Below are 10,028 nucleotides of genomic sequence, written 5' to 3'. Positions count from 1 at the left end.
TAATAATAATTAAAAAAAAAAAAATTAAAAAAAACAAAAACAAAAACACCATATTTTTATTCAGGGAAAATATATTAGAAGTCCTTGGGTCAACGCGCCAAAATTAAATTCTCCAAAAGTTTTTTTTTTTTTTTTTTTCAAACTTTTACTCCATAGGTCAATAGAAATGCCAATAAAATTTCTACCGTCAAAATTTGGTAACTGCCGTTAGTCCCAATCAAAACACACAATTTGCCATGTCAGCATATATATTTTTTTATTAATTTAATTTAAAAATTAAATATAAAAATTAAAATAAATAAAATAAATAAAAATTGAAGGGGTGGTCGGAAGCCACCCCTAGCCACCCCTAATCCATATAGGGTGGCTTCCAGCCACCACAAAGGACGGGCCACCCCAAACCACCTAGGGGTGGCTCATGGCCACCCCATGGGTGGTTTGGGGTGGCCTCTAACCACCCATGGGGGGGTGGCTCTACCGACTAGAGTGGCAAAAGCGGGTCTGCGAATTGACCCGGGTTTTACAGCTTCTTAGGATACCAGGCCATTTAAGGATTTCTAAAACACGACTCGTTTAATAAATGGGTGGGACCCTCCATTACCGACCGCGACCGCGGGTATTTTCACGGGTTACCCTTACATGACACAACAGACGTTAAAAAATAATGGAGTAGTGCAGTCCTTTTAACTTGGAACGACCGTTTACCGTTTAATAAAAAAATTGATTTTTTTTTTGTAAAAAAAAACAATGTGCAGATTTGAAGATCCTACCGAGGAGCTCTTGATCCAGCTTGAAACAAAGCGAATTGCTATTCAATTCATCGACAAAATCAGCTTTGTCGTGCCTTCAGTTCAGCAATGCTAAAATCTTAAAGTTCTATCGAAGTCTAAGCCATTGGCTGAAAAGAACGGTAAAGAAAAGGAAGCACTAAAAATCTCTGAAGTTCACCAAAAAAAGAACATTTTTGTTAATTTTTGTTTTTTGTTTTTGGTTTATCTTGAATTTTACAAAACTATTGATAATTGCATAGGAGTGAGGCAAAGAGGGAGGATTTTGATTTCTAGATCTGGAGCTAGAGGAGACGAGTGTGCTACTGTGCTGTATCTATATGCGTTTTTCACTTTTTCCTTTAGAGTGAAAAAAAAAAAAAAACCGTCTGGCGGGTCCTGCGTAGTCCGGCCGGTGAAAACTGGCGGCCAGCAGGAGGCCGCCGTAAATGGAGTCGACCTTGGTTTATATGGCTTATACGTTAATATAAACTCGAGCCACTCCCTAATTTTGTGTGGGTTGTGGGGTTGATAATGAAATTATCGGTACTGCTACCGGCCCTTGATAGGAGGTTTGGAACCACTGAGGGGTGGCCGCGAGACACCCCTAGGGTTTAGGGGTGGCCCGCAAGTCACCCCTAGCCACCCCTAGGTGGTTTGGGGTAACCCGCAGGCCACCCTAAACCCTTGGGGGTGGCTTCGCAATTCCGGCCATCCCTTCAATTTTTTTTTTAATTTTTTAATTTTTTAATTTTTATATTTAATTTTTAAATTAAATTAAGAAAAAAAAATACATATGTTGACGTAGTAAAACGATGTGTTTTGATTGGCACTAACGGTGGTTACCAAATTTTAACGGTAGAAATTTTATTGACATTTCGATTGACCCCAGGAATAAAAAATAAAAAATAAAAAATAAAAAAAACTTAGTAAAAATTTTATTTTGGCGCGTTTACTATTTATTCAACGATCAGTAAAATCTTTCGTATACTTTTCTTATTTATCTACTCATATCCACCACCAGGCGCAAGCCACAGAGCTCGCCGCCAGCCAGCCCAGACGTCACTGCTTTTTCGGCCACTTGTCCCTGCTGCTGCTCCTCCGTGTAGGTAAGTTCTCCCTCCCCCTTTCTCTCTTTCCCTCACCGGCAGGAGCTCTACTTTTTGTGTTTTATTTTTGTTCCAAGTTCTGATTTTTCTTGTGAATTTTTTTGATAAACATAAAATAGTAATTTGTTTCACAGGTTGGGGTTTCATAATGGGAGTAAGGTATATCTATCGGATTTGTGTTGGGACTCAATCAAAAAATTAAAAGAAAAAAATCAAAATTTTGGGCCAAAAGATAACAAAACGCAGAGCATATATGCGCTACTGACGGTCTCCGGTGGATTTGGGCTAGCCGGCGATGGGTCTAGTTGTAGGCAGTGGGTCTAGGTATGGTAGGAGGAGTAGAATAAGTTTATTTTATAAAATCTTTTGTTTTAATGCATTTGAGGTATTGGTGAAAAAAAAATTAGATGCTTTTGCTTATTTTTGCTACAGTATTTCACGCTGATTTGTTATTCTCTTATTGGAAGGCATAAAGGTCTTAATTTATACCAAGACCTTATAGAAGTTATTCTCAACCATAATACTCAGCAAGTACTGTTGTCTTCTCTGAACTTAATCTTACAATGCCAAAATCTGAGAGCCGCGGTTTGTCTTTGTCACCAACAAGTACTGGTTTGCGCTTAAATATCCTTAAAATTTGACTTATAACATTGTGTTAAGGTTCATAATGCACGGCCTAGACTTTTTGGTTAGCATTTGAAAAGCAATTAATTATTAGCTTCATGGAAATAAACTCATAGTGTGGAAATTGGAAATTTGCTTACAAAAGCAACAGAAGTTCTTTCCACATAGGAGTTATAATTAATGGTTGGGGCCAAATTGGAAGAACGTGCCTCTTACGATCCATGGACTCATCTATATCTATTTAATCAAGAAAGAATTGTAGCAAATATATTGGCTGGCCATATTTGACAACACCATTGATGAAAAACTACGAACTTTTTTCTTAATGTAACTCTTTAATTGTACGCTAATATGGCAAATTGGAAGCTGTCTTTCCTTTATCTATCTAAATTGTGTTTATGTTGTTTTCATTTTTCTATGTGGTTGGGACACCTCTCATGATCTAGATTTTATTTTGTAGTTTCTAAAATTGTAAGTACATGACACATATATATAATTAAATCTGTGAAATCTATTTTGTATCATGAAATAGTTTTTCTCCATTTTAAGTGAAATGGATAGGACAAGTTTAAATCTAATGTCATAGTAACTACTCATATTTATGAGATCTTTTCAATATGACATAAAAAAATAAAAAATAAAAAACTCTATATTCCAATAGGGTATTTGCTGAAACTAAGACAATTTCAAATTTGGCTGATTATGGATGGTGAAATTATTTATAGTAAACATAAGATTATATACGTGAAACACTATGGATCGAAGAAACATACAAGTCATAAGGAGAAGTTATATGGCAAAAGAGAACCCATTATTAGGGTTGAAGTCACTAGCCCTCAATTGGATGTCAGCCCTAAAGATTATCCAAAAATACAAAAGATAATACTAGCATACATGGAGCCTCAAGGTCCAACATTTTTATTTACTAGATGCTACCGGAATGCCAATTTGTTCTATTTCTCAAAGCTTGTGAGCTTGCTAATGGTCATCGTGTCCATTGGGTAGGAATTGCAAGCTTGGGTTCGAGCTGACAATTCATGTGCCACGAAACACATGGTGGGTCGTGACTTTGGCGTGTCACTCACGCAATGTAAGGCCATTGTCACCACAATTGCCACATCATGCGCAATTTGGCAGGTTGGTTGTAGAAGTCTTTAGTCTAGAACATCCTTTAGAAGAAATTCTGCACTGTCTGAAATTGGTGTTGCTTTTGTTGATTTGGATGATGACAGGAAAGAGAAGAGCTCCCTTGGGTGCCTACCCATCATAGCTTCTAATGCCACCACTCCAAAGCTATAAACGTTGCATTTATCCATTACTCGCGTTGTGAATGTGAGCTCTACGCATCCATAAAACAAAATCAACATCTGTATAAGGATAAGATAACACTTCCTAATATGAGAAACTCTTTCTTCTTTGAATGGTTTCTTATGGTACTCCACTAAATGAGGATCCCCTGAAATTTCTTGTCCGGATTCAAAGGAACTCAAGCATGGAATTTTAAGGACCCGATCCTATTCCATTACTCAAACAGTTACCTTTTCTTTTTAAAACAAATTTTATAATTATTATAGGAAAGTAGGTAGTCTATCCTCAAACAAATGTCTAGAAAATAAATTGTTAGCTTACCTGGAGCCATGTAGCCATAAGACCCAGCAATTGTTGTCCAATTTGTTGTATTTGAACTCAACAATCTTGAAATGCCAAAATCTGAGAGCCACGGTTCGAAATCTGACTCCAGCAATATGTTGTTCACAATTATGTCACGGTGCACAATTGGAGGAGTGCAATCATGATGCAAGTATGCAATTGCATGAGCCACACCTTGCACAATTTTCAGCCTTCTTCCCCTGTCCATTTCTGCTTTCCCTCCCACCCCATACTATACATTTCCCAAACTACCTTTCTCCACATATTCATAAACCAAGTACATGCATCCCCTAATGGCACGGAACCCACAAAGCTTAATGATATTGCGGTGCCTAACTTCTGTCAGCATGGGGAATTTCATTTTCAAAACTCTTGCAATTGGCTACAAGGATGCCGCTGGAGTCTGACAAGTTAAATCTTTTAACAACAACAATCTGACCTGTTTTCAATGCAGCTTTGTAAACACTTTCAAATCCTCCTTTTCCAATACAATAATTCTCATTGAAGTTTTCAGTGACCTTCATGATATCCCTGAATGTGAATTTACCTTCTCTTCCCCATATCAGTGACTCAGCATTCTCTTCACACTGTAAAATTGTTTTGTTTTCTTCAACTAGGAGTTTGGTCTTTCGGTAACGTATTAGGAGTCCAGCAACAATGGTTGCAAGCAGTACTAATAGACCACAAACAGGAATGAGGACAACTAATACAGTCGTATTAGAATGTTTTTTCTTTCTGGAACAAGGAGTTAGTCCTTCTGCATCTCCACACAAACCTGAGTTTCTAGCATAAGCTTTTGCAGGTGCATCTTTGAAAATGGTACTAATTGGGATAAGACTTGTTAAATTGTTGTAGGAAAAATCGATGGAACTGTTGCGTAGACTAACCATGCAGGAAAATGATGATGGGATTTCCCCTGAAAGTTGGTTATGTGACACATTAAGACTCTCCAATTTTGAATGCTTTCCAAGGTTTCCAGGAATATTTCTTGAAAGTCTATTGCTGCTGAGGTCCAACAATAACTGCAATTCAGTTAAGTAACCAATCTCAGATGGTATTTCACCTGACAGGTTGTTGCTGCTTAAGTCCAAGCTCAATAATTTATGAAAATTCTCAAGTTCTTTTGGTATGTTCCTAGTCAAGCTATTTGTAGACAAATCAAGATCGCCAAGCTCACTCAAACTGCCTAGATTCCAAGGAATCTCTCCTGTCAAATGGTTCCTGCTCAGATTGAGCTTGTACAATCGGCTTAGATTTCCAAGTACAATTGGAATTTCCCCAGACAATTTGTTAGAGCCTAGATTTAAACCTTGCAGTTGTGTCAACTTTCCAAGCTCGACTAGGATTTTTCCAGAAATCCGGTTTCTGTCCATCTGCAAATTGGTGAGAGATTCACATTCTGCCCATTCCGCTGAGATTTGACCAACAAATTGATTGTCACTAAGAGAAATGAAACTAAGATTTGGATGAACTCCAATTGCATTTGTAATGTTTCCATTGAATCGGTTCCCATCAAACAACACTCTCTTTAGTTGCGAGCAATTTTTCAAGCAGTTTGGCAATGGCCTTGTGAAGTTGTTGCTATTCACTGTGAAATTTTGAAGGGCAAAGGTGCTGCACAATTCAGGTGGCAATTCCCTAGAGAAGTTGTCGTTGGAAAAGCTAACATTGATGAGAGGACTATACTTCCCAAAGTCACTCGGAATAGTGCCAATGAATTTATTGGAGGAAAGAGAGATTGCTGTTAAATTACCTAGCCGAGAAATGGTTTCCGGTAACTCCCCATGGAGAAGGGTAGTGTCGAGATCAAGAATTTGCAGCGACATCATATTTCCAATCTCTGTTGGGATTGTGCCAGTGAGATTGTTGAAGATGAGTTGTAAGATTTGAAGGTTTGTGAGGTTCCAAAGTGTCAAGGGAATCGGAACAGAGAGTTGGCTTTCTGGTAGGGATTCCATCAAATCTTTCAAGTTCCCAATCTTGGATGGAATTGAGACAGAAAGCTAATTACTATAATGATAAAGATATGTGAGCTTTGTCAATAGGCCTATTTCCGGTGGAATTTCTCCAGTGAATGAATTTGTAGCCAAGGCCAAGATGGTGAGGTTTGTACAAAAACCAAACCCAAAAGGAATTGTAGAATTCAAGCTATTCATTCCTACATCAAGTATCGAGAGGTGTTTGAGCTGGCCTATTGAAGAAGGAATTCTCTCTTCCAATGAATTGTTGTACAAGCTGGTAGTTCGAAGATTTAAAATTGCTCCAATATCCTTCGGAATTAGACGACTGAATCGGTTGAATCCGAGACGAAGATATTTGAGCTTGAAAAGGTGGGAAATGTTTGGTGACAATAGTCTGTGGAATAAATTATCAAAAAGATAGAGGAGTTCAAGCTTGCCCAGATTGGTAAATAAAGATTCTGGTAGTGTTCCATTGAACTTATTCTGGGACAAATCCAAGAAGGTCAACTTGTGACAATCAAGTATAAACTCTGAGAACCTTGAAGTGAGTCCATAATTGTGATTAAAGGCAAGGTGGGTCAACAAAGGCATGGCTGAAAAGATAGACCAGTTAAGATTTAGTAAGAGGTTTGATCCAAGGTCTAAGTAACGTACCTTTTGAAGATTGGTAATCCGATATGTGAAGATTGATCCAAGGTCCCATCGAAATAGTTATGGAGAAGACTCATGTACTGAAGCTCCATTAGCCGGCCTATCTCCGACGGTATTGGTCCGCTAAGATGGTTGTGGCTGAGGTCGAAGCAGGTGAGGTTAAGGAATGGAGTGAAGTTGAAGTGGGCTAGCGTTCCATTGAGCCTGGCACGTAAGACGGTTAATTATCTCGGAGACTGTTTCGGTTGAGTCGCAGACAATGCTTGTCCAGTTGCAAAGGTTGTTGAGGTCTCGGAGGGACCATGAAGCAATAGGAGAAGGAAAGGGAAGAGGGGAGAGGGGAGAGGGTGTTTATCCATTTGACAAGAGCTTCAGCTTGTGTTGCTGGTGATGCTGTGATCTGTAGTGGAAGAATGGAGAGCAAGAGAAGGTGAAGTACAAGAAGGGGAGGCTTGGGATTTGCTACCATCCTGCATTTTGATGACACATTGTTTTGCTTAAGTGTTGGCCTTTTGAAATAGGTGTACTTAAAGGTTTACATTTGTCCATATTAAACCTCTTAAGTATCTTTTCCAAATATTTTTCTTAATCCAAATATAATAACTTTAAATTTCTATTTCTAAAATTTCTTATTCGTAAGACATAGGTAGCAGCATCCATATCTTTCATTTCAAATTTGGATGACAATAAGCATTTTGTTTAATTTATCATATATGAACAATTACCAGTTAGTAATATATTGTCTACATATAATGATAACATTGTTATTTTATCATTTTTCATTATATATGTAAATGCAATGATCTAGTGGACTTACCTCGAAACCAATTTCTAATATTGCTTGGTAAAACTTTAAATACCATTGCCTCGAAGTTTGTTTATTATTATTATTTTTTTTCAAAATGAGATTGTTAATTTCCTTTTCTTTATAAGTGAGTGATTTTGTTGTTACCGTGTACAACAATGATGAATAATACGGAATCGAAAAAAGAGAGATCAAGAAAGAGATCAAGAGAGAGTCGAGACACAGATTTATATAGTTCGGCAATATGCTTACGTCCATAGGAGAGTGCCACTATATTGTACTATTCAATGATTTAAGGTTACGACATAATACATTTATAGGAAAACTCTAATAGTAATTGGCTTAAATTACAAATTGTTTCTTGCATTATAAAAAATAATTTAGAGTTCTTCGGAGTAAGCCAAAATAACAATTTAGTCTAGGCACTCAAATCCTGTCAAAAAACTTGACGGATTCTATTAGTGTAACTACATCAGCACTAATAAAATGATGATACATATTACTCTTAATAAAAAAATATAAATAGATAAAACTAAAAATTATTATTTTTTTTTTTTCAAAAAAAAAGGTGGCTGCTTGGGGAGGGGTAACTGCAAGCACAGGCCACCCTGTAGCCACATTTTTTTTTAAAAAAAAAATTATAATTTTTTTAGTTTTATATGTTTATATTTTTTTTATTACGAGTGACATGTATTATTATTTTATTAGGACTGACGTGACACATTAATGGAACCAGTTAAGTTCTTTGACCGAATTTTATTGCAGTGACTAAATTATTATTTTGGCATACTCCAAAAATTTATGAATTATTTTTTTATACCACAAAACGATTTACAATTGACCATACCACAACTAAAATTAGGCCTTTTTTTGATGTGGCAAACAGTAACTTATGTTTGCCACGTCAATAATTTTTGACGTGGCTAAAGTTACACGTCAATAAACACTTTATTGACGTTGCGGATTTCGACACGTCAATAATTATTGACGTGCCATTATGACACGACAAAAATTATTGCCGTGCGGAAAAGGCATGTCAATAATTTTATTGACGTGAGGCAAAGGCATGTCAATAATTATTGATGTGGCAGTTTGCCTCGTTAAGAATTTTTGACGTGTTACAATGACACGTCAAAAAATTTTAACGTGTTGTTTTTAACATGTCAAAAATTATTGACGTGCCATTATTTCGTCAATAATTATAATTAATTAGAAATAATTTTAATTAATTTCAGTCATATTAATTATACAATATGTAGTAAAAAAAAAATATTATGTTTGAAAAAAAAAATTAGGTAGTAAAAATTAATTGGTATACAATATATATGTATAATTATACCCGATTCAAAATATTATCAAGATTTTCTGAAAAATATATATGGTGCATTTTATCGATAAATCATTCTTGTTATTTCCAAGTGCCAAAACAAACATTTCATTTCTTTAATATTCTGGCATGCAGTGTATTAATATCGTACTACCATTAATACACTACATGCCAGAATATTAAAGAAATGAAAAGACAAAGAAACAACAAGCAAGCAATTATAAGGAATGGAGTATTAGTTTCTTGTCATGAATAATATTGGTAGAGGCTAGGGAGGATGATCTTGAAGAAGTGCGAGGGTGTCGTAGCCGCCATCGAACTTGACCTCCGGTTGTGCACCACTCTAGTTCGGCGAGTCCTTGACTTATCTCAATTGTTCATTGATCCTACTGTGAAAATGCCTGGAAGCTCGATCTGATTCTCGATGAGTAGATTGTTGAGCCATCACGAAAAAATGGATTTTATTATTAACAATCTAGAATATTAATTTATTTGCTCTCTAATTAGTCTTAAGTATATTGTATTTATAAAAGATATAAGAGAAAAAAATGATATAAAAATTTAAAAATTTATCTTTCTCTTATTGACGTGTCACATGTGACATGTCAGAATAACAATCGGGGAAGGCTGACTCCCGGTTTTCTTCCCCCTCCTCTTTTTTTTCTCCCCATTTCCTCCCTCCTGTTTTTTCCTTCCATCTCTTTCATTCCCGTCCCCATTCTTTCACCCGCGTTCTCTCTCTCACTAGCTCGCTCAGTAACTCTCACCCGCTCTCTCACCTGCCGTCACCGCTACTCCTCCCTCTGGCCTTTAGGAGCTCTCCCTTCGGCAATTCTCTGGCCTCTCCTAATTAGGTGTGTATATATATATATAATAATATACACTGTAAATTATATATATATATATAATTTACAGTGTATATTATTATATATTAATTGATGTAGTCATTAGCAAATTTTACATGTTAGCTAATTAATTTATTTGTTTGAGATATATGTTTTACATTAATTTATGAATTTGTTTAATTAATTTGTATGGTGGTATTGTTATATATGAACATGCATGCATGCAAAATTACGTACGTAAATTATTTGAAATTAGTTTTTTTGTGCAGGTTTTCGCATTTAAATTTAG

At 36.2% G+C, this 10,028-nt stretch overlaps 1 pseudogene; it reads right to left on the bottom strand.

Moving 5' to 3' along the window:
* Positions 1 to 3,453: 3,453 nt before the first annotated feature.
* On the bottom strand, positions 3,454 to 7,275 carry LOC132166452 (MDIS1-interacting receptor like kinase 2-like; annotated as a pseudogene).
* Positions 7,276 to 10,028: the final 2,753 nt, after the last annotated feature.

This window comes from Corylus avellana, chromosome ca11 (assembly GCF_901000735.1).
Source record: "Corylus avellana chromosome ca11, CavTom2PMs-1.0".
Classification (NCBI taxonomy): domain Eukaryota; kingdom Viridiplantae; phylum Streptophyta; class Magnoliopsida; order Fagales; family Betulaceae; genus Corylus; species Corylus avellana.
The sequence above is the reverse complement of the archived record's forward strand: the minus strand, read 5'-3'. Positions and strand labels throughout refer to the sequence as shown.